This window comes from Typopeltis vanoorti, chromosome 4 (assembly GCF_054136105.1).
Source record: "Typopeltis vanoorti isolate ZY-2024b chromosome 4, IOZ_Tvanoo_1.0, whole genome shotgun sequence".
Lineage (NCBI taxonomy): Eukaryota > Metazoa > Arthropoda > Arachnida > Uropygi > Thelyphonidae > Typopeltis > Typopeltis vanoorti.
The window spans coordinates 13274727-13292977 of record NC_143552.1 but is presented as its reverse complement, the minus strand read 5'-3'; the positions used below and the strand labels follow the sequence as shown (position 1 = coordinate 13292977).

Here is an 18251-nt window from a genome sequence, read left to right as displayed (position 1 = left end):
GAAGCCTATTGATTGAGCTATCTGCATAGCTTTATTTCTAATCTCTTGAATGTTATTTCTTCTTCTAGCACAACTTCTGGCCATAATTTGCGCAAAACTCCATTTAAGCATTTCTGAGGAACTTCTTTCCAAGAGCTATTAATGTTTTCAATTGCGCCTTTAATGGTGTAGTTTTTCCAAAAAGTTTTAATTGACATTTGCTCTTTATCTTCTGCTTCAATTAACTTGCTTAATATCCCATGCAGATAATAAGCTTTAAATGTTGCTATTACTCCCTGATCCATCGGTTGAATCACGGAAGTTGTTTGCTGGAAAAAAATACAACTTTGACAGGAATGCATGTGTTTAACGTACTGTTAAGATCAGTAGGAAGTCCCAGAGCGTTGTCCAACAACAAAAGAGTTTTTTCTTCAAAATTGTTTCTTTGGCAATATCGTTTCACTTCTGAACAAAAATGATTAACAAACCAATCAGTCGCAGAGAAATGAAGCTTTTTGAGAAAAAACTGCTTTCGTCAACATTGAACACCAAATTTGGGGAAAATTTTTCGCGTTCAATTATTTCCTTTAGTTTTTCTGGAAACCTTTCGCAGCTTCAACATCTGTACTTGCAGCTTCTCCTGATAATTTTACACTATGAATTCTGGCCCGTTTTTTAAATTTCTCAAACCAACCACGAGAAGCCGCAAAATTTTCTGCGATTTCTTCAGTGAGTTTAGATTTCAGTTGATTAAACAAAAATAATGCTTTTTCAAAAATCATCATTTGAGTTAAAGGAATATGACGTTGTGACATATCTATCCAAAAACTTAACATTTTCTCCATTTTTTCTAAAATTGGACTCCTTAAGCGAGTTAATTTTGCTGTAAAATCTGTACAATTCTGAGAAGACTGTTTTATTTTTTCTGATTGACTAAGTATGGTTGTTAAAGTTGACTGCGCTAATCCTAAAGAATGTGCGACATCGGATTTTCTTTCATCCCTTTCAACACGTTGTACGATATGTAATTTAGTATCTAAAGAAATTGCTTTTCTTTTTCTTGATTCTGACATTTTAACTTTTCTTCTTCTTCCTAACATGGAATTTAGGCCAAGTGGCCTGTTCCGGTCTCATGCCATTCCTTTTTTCTTGGTCTTCCGATTCTTCCTTTTCCACTTATTTTGTATCTGTATAATATTTTTGGTAGTTTGCTGTTGTCCATTCTATTTAAATGTTCTAGCCATTTTTGTTTATACTGTCTTATGTAGTAATTAATTGTTTTATTTTCAGGGATTGTGAGATTTCTTCATTTGTTTTGTGGTCCCACTTGATATATCCAGCTGTTTTTCTAAGGAACTTCATTTCTGCTGTCTGAATTCGTTTTTCATCTTTCCTTTTCATGGTCCATGTTTCACTTCCGTATAGTAGATTTGGTTTTGACAACATTATTATTATGCCATTTACTTTGACAAAGTTTGATATTTTAGTGTCTATGTCTTTTTCTTCTTCGTATGATAGATCACATCCCAAGTATCTCAAAGTGTTTACTTGTTCTGGTTATTTACGAAGTGTAAACAACAACTAAATTAAGCGGATGACGCGCGAAACTGTTAAAACATATATACCCTCAGCTTGAGAGTACGTGACGAGTCGCTGTCGGTTGACCTTTTAATATTTTTACGTAAAATGGGGCTTGAAATTGCCGACTTCTTTATATCGAAGCTTCATTACCAGAGATAACATTAACCGAGATATGACTGTATTTAATTACTTGTTTCGCATCCCATCGTGTACATCTTTAGATTAAATATTAAATATAAATAAGAAAAAGTATTTTTTTCTGACAGAGAGAGACAACAAACAAACAGATATACTAACCAGAGGTTGAATTGGTGTTCATATGTTAGACGCCTTTGAGTAGAAACTGCGGTAAGCGAAATATTTGTCACATTTCCGTAATAACTGGTGTATCCACACAAATTTCAATCTAATAGTGTTGCAGATTCGTTGTTTCTACATCTTAAAGATTAAATTAACAAAAAAATAGATATTGAAAAGATATTAAATATAAAGAACAATTTCTACATCATTCAAAACGTAAAGTCTCTTTCAAACAGGTTCTAGTATAATGCCGGGCTTTCTATTTAGGATGTCATCATTGATCTGGTTGACATATGCTTTTATATCTCATTTCCTGTTAAGTTTAACTGCTGCGAAATTTTAGCTGCTAAGCTCAGCATTTAGAGCGATCTGCATTTTTTGTTTGATCTAATTTGAATTACGACCTAATTTGAATTGCTGAGAGGCCAGCGTATTATCTCTGTTAACTCCTTGTGTTCTGCTGTCAGTCTTGCTGATTATTTAGAATGAGAAAATCAAGTTTCGATAAGAAACATTCTGCAGAGAGATCTAATGAAAAGGGATTCAGTCGAAAAGAGGTTTGCTGAAGGTTTCACGCCCCCTAGACGATTCCAACAAAGATTTTGCAAACGAAGATCCATACGTGAATAGAGTATATGACTGGTTTCTTTAACATTATCTGCAATCCACTAAGACTCCGCTGTACTACTATCACTCTAGCGGCTAAAGTCTAGCCAGTTTCATGTATCATTATTTCGTTATTTGGACCGTGAGTATAGCTGAAGATTAATTCGTATGAGTGAACACGAACAGATATACATTGTATAAACTGGGTTTAACCTTCTATGTAACTAAGGTGTAACGTAACATAATATAGCTGCAGACCAATTTACGCTTCAACTCATATAGTTTAAAGCAGCACAGGAAATTATTCTCACCCAAAGTAAAATATGAAGCAAGGTTTAATTCTCACCCACAGTTAACAAAAGTTAATATAAGATGCTACTGAGAAACGTATATTGCTGAAAGGATTCCTAAACTGCATAAATTTCATAAATGTGCTTCGATAAGACTGACTAGCATGAAAAAGGATAACTTACGTACACGTTTTTCCAACCTTGGGGAGTATCCAAGAAGACAGTTGATGGAATGAATGAGGAAATACGCCCTTTCAATTAGATGGACAAGTTTGGGAGTGGTGGCTGTTTGGGGAATAAAATGAATACCGAAAATGCTTTTCAGTTTCTGGAAAATTTGTGTTGCTTATACTGAAAGGCGGTCGGCGGTTCAAAGGTATGGCCGTTCTATAGAAACTATTCAGTTGAGTGAGTATCAACTTGATATTGTACAATATCATAATGTAAGGGCTTTATTTCAAGACACTGGGGGATGCAAGGATTAGATTAGACTGGCCACACAAGAGTCCCTTTATGAACCTAACATTCAGAATACATATGAAAATTGGTTTAGTAAAGAACTGACAATTTCAACTTCACTACGGAAATGCCTGCCATTTACGTGAAGAAATGAAATCGTGAAAACATCGTTCATTTATTAACATTTGGACAAAAAAATTGCAATGGCCGAAAAGCTCTAAAGCTTTCAAACGCACATAATATTCTCTAATGGATGTATAATACATTTAAAGAAAGTATGCGGTACTATTTTAGTTTAAACTTTTTGTTTGGAAATCAATAGAAATTCGTCTCCACCTCTCACAATTCCTGAGATGCATTCCTAAAGCAAGGCAGAAAAGCAATCATGCTTCCAGTCCTAACTATCATTTAGTAGTGTGTATTTGAGTCGTACAGTCGATTTTTCTATGTTGCGCTATTAAAATTCTGAATTTGTCCAAGTGCAAAAGACTCTACTTTTCTGCATAATATCGGCTGAAAACAAAATGCCTCACCAAAGTTTCTCTGGTCTGTGAGTAGAATATAACAAATTAGCAGGAAATTAACAAGAGACAACACAAGAAATTGCTTCGAAAAAGCATTGGTCGGCCTATCATATTGACAAAAATATTCTCACTAACTGTGCATCTTTCTCTATTGAATGGCTGGAGGATGAAAAGAATTATCTGCTACGGTACGTCTCCCAGTTATACAAAATGTAGGTTGATCGGGCACGGAATTAAATGTGCAAACTTTATTGAACCGAATTTTCTATCACCTTTTGATAAAACGATTTTGAACTTTCATAACTTTACAGAAATCATCTCTAACTACGCACTTTTATTTGAAGCAAGAAGTAATATAATTGAGCCAGTGGATCACGGAAATTAGATGGAAAAATTTGCAAAAGAACATATTCGGTGCAGTATGCAGAAGACAATATTTGTTCAGGATTTTTAGAATGGTGTGAGGATTAGAATTTAGGAGAGTAAAGGTTGATGCTCTGTAGGTTGTGATGATTTGTGTACCCCAATGTTTGTTAAATTAGAAGGAGGGGAGGAGTGTGCCGTACTGTGATCAGAAACACTGTTTATTGGCTGTGAAATGACTTGGTCATCGATATATAAAAGGAGGAAGGAGAGCGAGACAACAGAGCCTTGAAGAACGTCAACATTAGTTAAATAGTTTGAAAACAAAGAACTGTCCATCATCAAGCGTTGTGTGCATCTATTCAAAAAGATCAGTAGACAGAATAAATGAACGGAACGTACTTAATTGACTTTTATTTCAAACCCGGTCAAAAGCCTTGGAGGTATCAAGAACAATCACTTAGAAATTTTCCAAACTTACCCATGCTATTTGTTTAGAGACAAGTGACATAAGAAAACAGAACCCCTCTCTCCGTTAATCAACAGTGGCGCAATCCACTACTGGTGATCGTTTATTAGTTGAGTGCCTTCAAGGCAGGAATCGGGAGGTATTAAAATTAATGGACGTGTTTACCGAAACTCGGAAATTTTAACCCAATTTCCATGGGAGAAAAATTCATGCTATTACAAAAAATAATACGAGTGTAAGAGTTTAGATCCAAGAAATAGCAGTTAGATGTTATTCTCTCTCTCTCTCTCTCTCTCTCTCTCTCTCTCTCTCTCTCTCTCTCTCTCTCTCTCTCTCTGTTCTGATTTCATGTAGTGTGGAAATATGGATGAAATCGCTTTCAGAAACGATAACTAGAGAGAGAGCAACTTTCAGACCATTTCTGGCTCATGTTTTTTACCTAACTAGACATAATATCCACTAATATGCGATGAGTCAGAATTCTGAACCATTCTTTCTTTAACAGGATCAATTCACGTAACATCTTCGTTGTTATGACAAGTGCCCGACATTTACGTTTACCTGAAAACCGTTCTACAAGGGGTGACGCTAGAGCTCTACGCAACGAAGTAAATCTTTCGACATAATTTCTCCTCAACGCATGGTGCAATAGACAACGACCACCTGTATGGATCACATTAAGGAAAATGTCATTAAAATTAATGAAAATTAGAGATAACCACCTTAGTTCTTTACTTTATGTAGATTATGTTATAATCCTAAAAATCCATTACAAGCAATTCAGTTAAACAAATCTTCACGATTCGTTTAACTGAATTGGATAAGTGCTGTAACAAATTTCGTGAAAATCAGCAAAACAAAGGACTATGAAAATACAAGTAGGTAAGAACATTTGAAGCATCAGATAATTTTACTTTTCTCCATCCGAAATGGAGAAAAGTAAAATGTGATGACTATTTAACTGAACACTTTACTAAATATGGTAAATTAAATGAGAAAATAGACAACAGAATAAGCAAAGGTAGAATGGGAGTAGTAAATTGAATAAATTTGTATGATACAAAAGATAAATTAGTAAAAACAGTAAACTAGATGATGTATACGCTAGGGTTTAAACCGATTTCAACTTATAGATCTGGAAGCTAAGTTAGTTATAAGACAGTTGATCGAAGACTGGAGAGCACAGAAATTAGCGTTCCGAAGAAAAATCATGGGAATGAACAGACGGAATTAACCTCAAGCGGAACGATCAAAGAAGAGAGGAAAAATATTACCAAAAGATGTTTGGGTTATTTTTTATAATTCTGGAAGCAATATTTTTTTTTCATTTTTATATCATTGACTTTCTCAAAATGCGAAAAAACACCTACTCGAATTGTTCTCTTGCAGTAGTGATTTCTAAATTCCTGGCCTGTTGGCGTGTTTTGTTGATGTAGAATCTACTAAAATGTTTTCGGTTAATTAGGTTTTAGATTAAATCAGACAATTTTTAAAACAAGAATTGGGCAATAAAGATAGAAAATAATAGATTTAATACATAAATCTGGCTGAAATAATTTACTGATTTTTTTAATATTTTTATGATAATTGAACTGATCAAAGTTAGTCAACCTATCGCACATTTAATTGTGTAAATAGTCTAAGGATTAACTAATTCGATTCCATTGGTCTAGAGTTTTTGTTGTTGTGTGGATTTGTGGCCTAACCAACTCAGATTATATCCAATTTTCAGCTTGGCAATGAAAGTGTTAAACCTGGTTTTACTCCATTTCCCAAGTAAGCAAACAGACAAACGAGTCAAGTCTGCCCCTGCAAGTGTTGCAAGTCTAGCTGATCCTACACGTAGTCCAAGACCAAGACAACTCATGGTAAAAGTAGTATAAGCTCTGATCACTAATCTTAATAGTTACCCTTAATGCAAAGCACATCTCCTAGAGGAGATGTATGATGTTTTGTATTAAAGGCAAGGTGGCCACTACCCAGACCAGTTTCGGCCTTCATTGAGGTGTATTTAAGTAAAGAACTCTCTAAAAATCAGGACGATCCCTAGACCACTCCATAGTGGCCGAAAGACCGTCCAACTCAGCGTTGTTCCACTCAGTGACAGGTTCACTCCGTCACCGAGAAGAACTTCTCAGCGTTGGCTCTACCCAGTGGCAGACTCTCCCCACCACCAGCCAGAGCCATAATCTCAGCGGTGGCCCTACTCAGAGACAGGCAAAAACCTATCCCCAAGCAGAGCCTCTCAAAGCCAGCCCCCACCAGTTCCGACCCTTATCGAGGTCTCATCAGTTGGAGCCAGGCTAGTAATACCAAGATTTTAGTAATACAGAGCTCATAAGTATTTTACCAGAACAAGTTACCATAAGGTATTTTAACCTTATTAAATGAAAATCTCAGGAGGAGATATAAATGTAGAAAGTATTTTACCTTGGGTATAATAAATATTAAAGTTACCAAGCTATTTTAAACCTGGTTTTACTCCATTTCCTAATTAAGCAAACAGACAAACGTCAAGTTTGCGCCTGCAAGTGTTCCAAGTCTAGCTGATCCTACAGGTAGTGCAAGACCAAGGCAACTCATGGTAAAAGTAGTATAAGCTCTGATCACTAATCTTAATATTTACCCTTAATGCAAAGCATATCTCCTAGAGGAGATGTATGATGTTTTGTATTAAAGGCAAAGGGGCCACTACCCAGACCGGTTTCGACCTTTATTGAGGTCTCATAGTGATCAGAGCTTACGCTATGAACTCTTTTATGGAAATTCAATAGCACTTTTCCGTATTGAATCCAGATGTGGAATTTAGGTTGCTATTTAATCGTTTTTATTAGAATTTCAATAACCTTTAAGACTCTAGATAATATTGATATTGCTTTGTAATTTCAGAATGGATTTCTGTTGGCTTCTATTTAATATTCCCATATTCAAAAAATGTATTAAACATATGCGTAAAAATACTTTAATATTTTCGACATTCATATGATCATATTCCACTTTTCTTCTTTTTTCTTCGATTAGTATAATCTTTATTTCATCCTCAATGACTGTAATACATACAGGGTGTTCGGGATAAATTTGACATATTTATAATTAATTATATTTTTCCGTAAGTTACATGTATTAACACACACTTCTCTTCATTTAAAAGTTTGGACCCTTCTTCATTCATATACAAGATGTCAGAAAGGATGGATAGCTGGAACCCACCTGAATCATGGAAGAGAATAACTTGTATCATGATGATTCGTGCCCGCCATCAAAATAAGGATATTACGACTGCTGCCCAATGCTCCCTGAATACAGTAAAAACAATCAGGCATGAACTAGAGACTTGCAATGGTGACTACGAGGATGTAGCAAGAAGAAAGATCCCTAGCAGACGATCTGATTGCGTTCGTACAGCAGAATTCCTCGCAAATCTGCAGGAACAGGTGTTGAAGAACCCTGGCATTGGAATTCGGGCTTTGTTCGTGGAGTTGCTAACTGTAGTCAAGCCCTGGATAACAAGGGTAGCCAATGGTAGGCCGTATGTATGGCAGCAGGATTCGGCCCCTTGCCACACCTCTGGGAAAAGTCAAAAATGGTTGTCTGAAAATTTCTACGACTTCACCAGTCCAAATGTTTGGCCTCCAAACTCCCCAGACCTTAATCCCATGGATTATTTTGTATGGGGCGCAGTTGAAAAAGACACCAATCGCACTTCCAGTAATACAAAAGCCCAGTTAATGGATAAAATTAAAACAGTTTTTGCGGCCCTTCCCAGGGAGACTGTAGCATCAGCTTGTTCGAGGTTCCGAAGCAGAATTGAAGCTGTGATCGATGCTAATGGTGGTTATTTTGAGTAAATCTTGTTGATAGTATTGTAATTAACTCTGCCTGTAATGTTTTTTTGTCAATTCATTAAATTTAATAGATACAAAGAAGATTTTCTTTTTCCTTACGAAACTGTCAAATTTATCCCGAACACCCTGTATATGTATGTATGTATGGAGCCTCCTTACCTCAGTTGATATAGACAAGCCGTTTGATTTGAAAGACCCGGGTTTGAATCCTATCTATGACTTGAATAACCTTCATGGTTTACTTTTCAGTCAAATGTTAGCTAGACAGTCTCATACGTGGGGAGACGGGGGTCATCAAAGCAGACCGATCCCGTGACAACACAGATCTATGGGCATAAATACTGTACTTGCCCTTAGGAAGTGCAGTAAAGGAGTGATGAGGTGCTGGCTGCATTAATTCTTGTGACCGACCCTTATCTGGGGAATTTACCTGTCTTAGGTAGATTTTTTCTTTTTCTTTAACTCAGCCGTCCCTAAGGGACGGCTGAGTTAAAGAAAAAGATATAATAAAAATAGAAAACATTCTTATCTTATCCGTGATGCTAGTGATTTACGAAAAAACAACCTTTCGTGGTAGGAATGACATTAAAAATATTTTTAAAAAATGAACCATATTAATACCGATTTGAAAATAGCGGTCTCTCTCTCTCTCTCTCTCTCTCTCTCTCTCTCTCTCTCTCTCTCTCTCTCTCTCTCTCTCTCTGTGACTTTCCTAAAGCAGCATGACTGTCCTGATGACATTGATTACATATAAGGAATAATCGCAATAAAAATAATTTGCGAGATTATTTTGATTCTATGTAGCTTTAGGATTTCCTCTATGATTAAAATAGATTTAGAGAAGCCTCGCACATCTCTTCAGAATGCTAATAAATATTCCACGCAGTTTGCTTAAAGTAACCCTTTGACTGGCGCGTAAGCAGCATGATGACGCTCCATATTTGTATATCTTGGACAATTACACGGTGAAGATCAAATATCTTTTCCTCCATTATCCAAAGCAGCATCGTGACCCCTCAGAGCGGGTTTATATCTACTTAAAACAAGTCATTATTATGATTACTGAAGCAATATTGGAGGATGTCTTCACCTCCATCCTCCTTATTCATTAGAAAAGGCTCTGACATAAGTGATGTAAACGAAAGAATTTTTCCGGTGCTTTATCAAAACATCCCAAATTAGCAACCTCCCCGACCTCCCCCCACTAGTCGGTCACGTCTCGAACAACTTCATTGCTTATACGTCTCTCTCTCTCTCTCTCTCAACTCAGCTCGCTTGCTTTCTCTATGTAACGATTCGCAGGAGTTAGCAATCTCTCGCTTAACTGCCAAATTAGGAAAAGAACCACAGTATCCAGAGTTATCCAGGGGGCGCTGAGAAATCATGATGGAAATGGCAGAAGAAAACACTTAACAAACAAGGCAAGTTTTCATTTTATAGGGTGGTGCCTGCTTGGTGTACGTGCATGTGTTGAAGTGTGTTTCACTTGGTTGTTTAAGCGGAGATTTTCCTGCAGCTTTGCTTTTTTAAAGCCATGGTGAGTACAAATTCAATTTTTTCATTAAACTCAGGTCTGTCATTATTTCTTGAATCAATAATTAATCTTCAATATGATATTCAATAATCATTTCGCGAAATGATTAAAAATCTCTAAAATTCAAGGAGAATAATTAAATTGGTTTTAAAAAGTAGTTTTCCTGACTTCTAAAATTAGTTGAGTGTTTAGATTATTGAGCCAAAAGCAATTAGGACATCCTTAAATTGCTTGCGTTCTCTAGGTTTGTATGCTGTGTGTGGATGAAAAATCCAAGATTACTGAACGAAATATCCTGCGATTTCTTTACGAAACTGGTTAAACCACATGTAGCGAAAACCGTGCCAATAATCCCTCACAAATACTGCTCTCACAACAGGAATCGAACTCGGTCCTTTCAGTCAAGGCGCGTGGCATCCTTCGCTACCGATTGTGATATAAATGCACTCTAATCCTGTATAAAAACTACTATCAAGCTGTATCCATCCAAATAGGAGGAAACTAAGTAGCAAGTAATTATTAAGTTTGGTCTTTAGTTGTATTAATAAGGGACCATCTGCTCTTACTTTTAGTAACAGAAAGAGAGAGAGAGAGAGAGAGAGATTTGTAATTCAGAGTATAAGTGGAAACTGCTTCTCAGGCTTTCTAATTAGGCAAGAAATATTATAAGTAATTTTGCAATAATTAGAAAAAAAACGTAAATACATAAAAATATCCAGAATCTTACCATTCTCAGTCATGTTTTTTAACGTCAACTATTGTTTCGACAAGAAATTTCTCTGAGATAATTAATTAATTGAAGAAAGGTGCTATTTCAGAAAAAAATTTATCTGTTCATATTACAGGTTTATCTATTGATATCACAAACGAAACAAATTTTCAAAACTTATTACTGTATCATCCACAAATAACCAACTTTTGGGTATTTTGTTTAGTAGATTACAACGAACTCCTTACTGAAATGAATGTGCTGCACTTATCCGTTTTTTCTTAGTAGGTAGTTCAAACGCTCAAACATTTGTTGATATGCAGTAAAAGGATATGTTGAACCGATGCCATTTTTTAACTGGTTGGCATAATTCCAGAGATGAGCAGCTTAATTGTGTAAAAACTCGATGTTATGAAAATTAATAAAATCTCTAGTACATCGATTTTTACTGTAGGAAAACACCTTAAAAACCTTGTATATAATGTGCCTATGTTTCGTATGTTTAAACTTTGTAGAAAGATCAAAATAAGCCCAAAGGGAATTAACTCGCTCATTGGTTAAGAGCAGAAGTAGGATGTTTGAAACCAATGGTAGTGTCTGCAAGTCGGCAGTTTCTTTTGAAAAGTATTTACGAGTCCTGTAGCAGGTGACCTTCAAGGTCAGTATTGAAAAGGGACAGCTTCCATCAGTCGGAAAGTCCCGTAGGCCACGTAGCCGGATTAAGGACATCAAAGGGAAAGAATAGGATTTGTCGGCGAAAGTTCGAGAACCGCCAGTCACGTGCTGTTGTACGGGGTTCTTGTAACTACTCGCAAGACATGTACCGGGAGATTTGGGATCCAATAAACTTAACCCAAAGTGCAAGGGTATTGGGAATATAAGGCTTGGAATTTTGTTGAGAAAGGCTTCCTGTTTCCATCTTGAGTGAGCTATCCACGAGAGGTCGTGAGGAAGAAGTGCCGTTAGTTCCGGTGGGGAAAGACGGAGTTCCGTCAACCAAGGGAATTTCCAGTCCGAAGCCAAGGATAAAATCGGAAGCGACAGTCTAAGAAGTATTTCTGCTACTGGTCCTGAAGCCTTTGTCGCTCTGTTCGAGTACGTGCATTCCCATCAGCCTACGCAGTTCTTCACCGGTCAGTTCCAGCCGCCTGAAGACGCCCTGTGACTCCCATCAAGGAAAAGAAGAAAACACGGAATGGAGAAGAAACCACTCAAGCCCCGGAAAAGAAACAAGGAGGGAAGGCGTATGCAAGACAGTCAGAGACCCACGTGAGTCTGAATGTTAATTATTTTACGTTTGTGATTTAAGAGAATTCCCCTCAAGGAACTGCTGAACTATTTAATGTAGAAAAATAGTGGTTTAAGGTACATGAAATGCTCGTAGATTTGTGAAAAAATTATTATTGAGTTTAACGTGAGCGTAGTTAATTTCACTAAGAAAGATTGGGCTAATTAAGACTTCCATTGAATAACGTGTGTGTGTGTGTGTGTGTGTGGTGCATGGTTGATAACTAATTACGATTGTTAATGCGCACCTAGAAATTTCTTGTTCTGCGTGAATGATATTTAGTATTTGTGATATAGAATGCATTATCTGAGATTTTAATTAGAGAAAAAAATAAGAGAGTTCACTAAGCATTACATTTGAGTAATTATTCAAGATTAATGAATTTCTTGTATGAATGAAGTTTTGAATTCATGTATTGTATGGTAACTATTAGATATCAGTAATTAAATTTTGTTTATATATTAGTACATAATGGTTTGGTCTCATTTTCTTGTCTTTTGCAATGCACTGATTCAAAAATAAAAATCGAACCTAAGCGGGAAACGTTGATATAAATAGTAAGTGAGAAAAGGGCCAGGACTGCAAAGCAAATTGATAACTTTGGGATGATAAAGAGATTTTGTTGTGAAAGATTTAATAACCTATTGGAAGTACTATATTTCTTGCACTATATCGAGGCATGGATGGCGCAGTCATAAATCTAAATAAATATTCTCAATGGTCTCGGGTTGAAGGAGTATAAAATACAGAAGGTAGGAATCTAGATTATAAAAAGGGGAACGTATAAAATTAAGTGACGATATATTACACTGTCGCAGCATCACCAGGGTATATAGTTAAAGGAAACAGAAAATAAACCTTATTTTTACAATTGCTTCATATCTTGATTCAAGCTGCATCAGTGAAAAGCAGATTTCAGCATTTCAGAAAACACTTTTGATGAGAAGCATCAAAACACTTCTAGGTGGTTTTGCCAAGCAGGATCCTGTCTGTTCAGGAAGTAAGTTTGAAAGTTACTGGAGTTACGTTACAGCTTTAAATTGTAGATATTACTATATGTTTTGTCATCCTGACAGAAAATCTGCGTTGATAACAAGTCCAGAAGTACAAAACACCATGGTAATTAAGGAGTTATAAACCGGAAGTCGATACCTCATGGGAATGACTGTGCTTATTTTTACGTAATACCTCATTAACCGTTAATGCATCGGAAACACCAAAATACTGTTTTCGGATCACATTTCACTTTTTACTTAATTGAATTCAAGGTTTCACTAAAGAAACGCATCTCGAAATTCGAAATTCATTAATACAAACCTTAAAATATAACGAAAGGCGAAACAGGATGCTGCGTCTTCCAAGGATAGCTGTGCATACCAAGGGAGTGTTTTATTTCAAAAGTTTCGTTTCCCTGGCTTGGTTACAAATAGGGATGAATAATCCTCTTTGTAACCATTTCCACGTTTACTTCCTGAATGCAGAGCTATTCGGCTTTGGGTTCAGGAAGTAGAAGTGGAATTTTGGATAAACACAAAGGAGTTAACACAAGGTAACTTAACTAGAAAATATTTTGACAAGATATATAACTACGGAATTCACAAATACACCTCGAAAGTATCTTTCCACTATTAGTATACTAAAAGATGCATTGGTTATTTAAAATTTTGTTGTACAGCTTAATAAAGTCCATGATTCATATTTTATTACTACAATTTTCTGTGTAATTAATCAGAAACACGTTTAAATAATTCGATATAACCATGTTTAAACGATTAAATACAATCCTAAGCTCCATTATTACTCACCGAATTTACCATAGACAACTGACCCAGCATATTCATTGAATGAAAGATATTTAATATATCAAAGGAAAATGCGACAAAAGAGATTCAATGTACTCTAAGTAGTTTGGATTGCACAGTATGTAAAAGGAAATAAGTTACTCTCGATGGCTTTAGCAGGAGAAGATTATAGAGGGCACCAGCAGTTTTCAATGACGCAAAACATTTTGACTTGTACGAAAAATAAACTTGATTTTTGATAACTTGCTTGCTGTTATCGAAAATTGTAGTTTCTGAGTTTAAGACATCTGACTAATTCAAAATGGGAAATGATTTGTTTCTGACGTTTTCGAAAGAAAAAAAAAACTAATAAAAATCGTCCGTAAATTAATGAAGGACAACATTGAAAGTATCAGAAAATAGTCAATTATTTTTTTTTCAATATCGAATCAAATTTATTTGCGATTTAAGCATATTAAACAGTGATTATTATTATTATTATTATTATTATTATTATTATTATTATTATTATTATTATTATTATTATTGCATAGTGAAATTATTACTAGACTGAGTTTATCTTTAACCAGTGGCGGTTCGTGGCTTGAAATCGTGGGGGTGCTGCAACTTTCAAAATATACATACACACCGTAAGTACAGTGTATACGTGTTTGGATAAAATATCAAAATTATGATAACAAAATTTTAAAAAAATTAAAAATGAAAAATATTGTTTATTATCGATAAAATTATACAGTTTGGTATAATTCAAATATACTTAAAAATAAAATCCATTCCTTTAATTGTAATTAAAGGAATGAATTTACAATTTTTGGACATTACAATTAAATCCTTTAATTGAAGAGACGGAATAAACACGATAAGCACTACAAACACTCTACTACTGGTGTAAACTGCATTAAAGAACAGTGGAACTGCGCGACGGACAGTGCCGCATTACGCTAATAGCTCGTATCTCACTATGATGTGCATATGCTTGCGCACGTAGCAAATACTAGCAATATGACACTCTGGTAAACACAGTGCTGCTAGTGTCCTTCGCCCTCCTAAGTGCTACAAGATGAATTTTTATTATTTTTTATGCAAAATAAGAGAATTGTATAGGATTGTTGATGATAAAATTAAATATTACAAGCAAATATAAATAAATTAATAAATATATTTATATATCTAGAAAAATTAGAGGTGCTGCAGTTCCGCAGTGCCTATGTCTTTAACATAAACGATTTTTTATGTTAAAGACAATTTCATGATGAAAGGTTTGAAGTAACCTTTTATTGTGAGTGTTGCAACTGTTCCTTAGAAAATAAAATTAATAAGATTTCTTCGAACTAGTACGGAAATAAAATGCAACTTGATTTAATAAGATGTTGTATCTAAAATCAATTTAATTTAAAATATAATTAAAAAAAGCTTTTCATTCTGTCGTTTTCGTCTGCCGTGTTTTTTTTTTTTTTTTTTTCAAAGATTTAGTTCAAGATGTTCTAACATTCTGCAAAGGACAGCGATTATTTATCGAAATTCAATCCATCTTTTAGCATACTTTCAAAATGATGTAAGGCATTTTTCGCTGAGTAAAGCAAAAGTGCTTCTAGATAACAATACCATCTATCGACAATTTGTGTCAAAAATTACAATCCTCGATGGGCCGGTTGGTCCTGGGGGGAAGGGAGAAGAGAGAGTTTTGAATATTCTTCAATAGTCGAACAGAAATCACGCGCACATCTTAGTAATCTAAAATAGCACTTCGAAAACAGCAACACTCTCTTTTAATCGATATTCAGATCGCAATAATCTCTTGAAGCTGTACGTGCCGAATGAAGGCATTCTCTACCCCCCACCTTTTGCTTATACTTAACGCCGATGGCCCTTTTAGTAGTTAAGTGTTCAGTTAAATGCTATGCGCTATTAAACGTTCACTCCAATGAAGTCAATCATCCAAATATTAACCATCGTATATCATAGGGATGAAGCGTCCAAAATCCACTGAGTTTAAAGCGGCAACGGAGTTTTCGCCTGACTTGCTTAACGAGGGCATACAGCAATTCAATCCGTATTTGAATAGGAAGTAAGGAGCAAGGTTTACTGGTTGACAATACATATGCAAAATATCAGCGACACGTACAGAAAGACTTATGAAGTTATCAGCTTTAATCAGCTGATAAAAATATAAAAGTCGCATTAGCGAAGACATGAACTTGAAGACGCAATAATCTAATACCAAGAGATGCTCAGAAGGGTGGAACATAAATCTTGACAGTCTGATTTATAAAGTACCAATCAGTAAATTTAATTTAAAATTTAATTTACTAAAAAACTAATTTTATAAAACACTAAAAACAATCTGAATTCTACTTAAAGATATTTAATTGTAAAGAAGCTTACATTTGAGGAAATTTTAGACTCTTTTCTGAGGTCTGAGTTGTGCATGTGCGACCTGAAAATACGAATGTCAACTATATATACAGCACAAAATCTATGTATATATAGCTTTTGTGCAAATTATTTTAGTTATTTCCAGCCAAATAATGGTGATCCAAAGTAAATCTTCATCATCAGCACGGAAAATGCTTCATTCCGTTACGAACTTTGCAAGAGTTATGCAGATACAAACGAACCGAAAGTGTAGATGTGCATTAAGTCACATTATTATATCTGAGCATACAGAATTAAAATTGAATAATTTTCTTTCGCTGGCTTCTCTAGAGAATAGACATGATCTTCGACTTCGAAATGAGTATAAACATTCGATCCAATACCGTAATTATTGGATCATTGCAAGTTTGATTGTCATGGTGAATAACCTTGTGACGCCAGAATGGAATAAATTGTGACATCCACTTTAGTCGATGAGTTTAATGCTTTCGTTATGGGATGATGTTTTCTACACCTTCTGGTAGAAGTGAAATCACACCTCTGAAGAAGACAGATTGCAGTATTTTGGTATTGAGCATCCAACAATTCCTGATACGTATTTAGTTCTACACATTGGAAAATAATTTTACTCAAATATCCTTCTAGGACCCTCAACCAATGTTGAAAGATTTTACTATTGTTATGTTTTCTTTCTCCAAATTGAGATAGCATTTCGCTACTATCAAGGCTTTTGTATGCATAATGGATGGTATAACTACCTCGAGTATGATGATTAAATAATTTTGCAGAATTCAATAAACTAATACTAATGAGACTGTCAATAATTATGAGAGCCATTCCCTTTCCAGGAAACAGATTCTGTCTTTGATAATCTTGATTGGAACTTCGAAAATATCCAAAGTTGACTGATTCCATTTGTGTTCAAGGGAATAACATTATGTGAGAAATCAGAATAATCAAATCGAATTAATGATATATGTCTTCAAGATATATCATACGACTTTCTTCCAAATTAATCCAATTGCTGGTTTTCATACCAAATTTTTCAGTGAAAGAGACTTATTAATTAAAGGATTTCAGAGACTTTTAGTCGATTTATAAGGACATATATCACCAGCTTCACAAGCAAAGAGCTGGTTTTCGATTTCAATATCAGGCTTCATGCTACTTTCCTTTATAATGTGATCCAAAGAGATGATGAATAAGAGTTTACGTGTACCAATCTCTCACACTTGATTTTACATCACACCGTCTCCCTTTACTTCCTTCACTTCTAGAAGCTGAAGTATGACGTACGTAAGCTGTATATTTCTCTGTGTAATATCACATTGCGTCATATACAGTAGTTGTAGGGTTTCCAACAGCTTTTCTCTTGTCACCTTGTCATATGCCTTTTCCAGATCTGCAAAACTTAAATACAGATCCGTGTTATATTCCCATGGTTTCTGAACTATATTTCTAAGGATCAGAATTTTCTTTTAATAAAGTAAAATTCTGATTTTACTTTATTACAAGTAAAAATCTCATCCTCTCGATTTCTAATTGGTCTGAACCTGCTGATGGAATTCCCCTCCCCCCCCTCCACAAATTTCTTACGTCCTCCTGAGTTTTCTTTGCCGGATTGGTTTTGCGAAGTTTTGATTTAGAATTTCCAACTTCCGTCAGGGTGTTGTCATAAGCTGCAGTAATAACAACAATTCCTTTGCGAGTAGAATCAATTGACGGTGGCTGTTCAAAGGGGAAACGAATAGTGAAAACAAGCTCGAGTAACTTTCTGCAGCTGCATAAACAGACCGAAAGTAACAGAAGAGCGCTAGAATTATTGTGCGTTTCTCCCGTCAAGAATTAATTTATTTTAATTCTTTGAAATCGTTAATTTTAGTAAGTAATTGATAAAATAAACGCAGAATTTTAAAATACTGATTTATTGTGTAGAATTTTGCAAATGTATTTACCAATCTGAACAAATATTGTGGTGCCATCTAGTTGCCACAATTTGAATTACTCCGTACTCTGTTGATATATTATTCTAATAATTAATGAAAATTAATGAAAATCAGAGCAGCGTAAATTAAATGGGTTCATTTATGAATAAATCAAGTTTTATTTACAAGCATTATATTTTA

General features: G+C 35.1%; 1 protein-coding gene across 1 annotated transcript in view; it reads left to right on the top strand.

The window, feature by feature from the left end:
- Nucleotides 1-9816: 9816 nt before the first annotated feature.
- Nucleotides 9817-18251, top strand: part of LOC150107114 (myosin regulatory light polypeptide 9-like) — a 42748-nt gene continuing 34313 nt past the window's right edge. The window contains exon 1 of the mRNA XM_090391006.1: nt 9817-9837. The gene's annotated coding sequence lies outside the window, so the exon portion shown is untranslated. The remainder of the gene's footprint in view (nt 9838-18251) is intronic.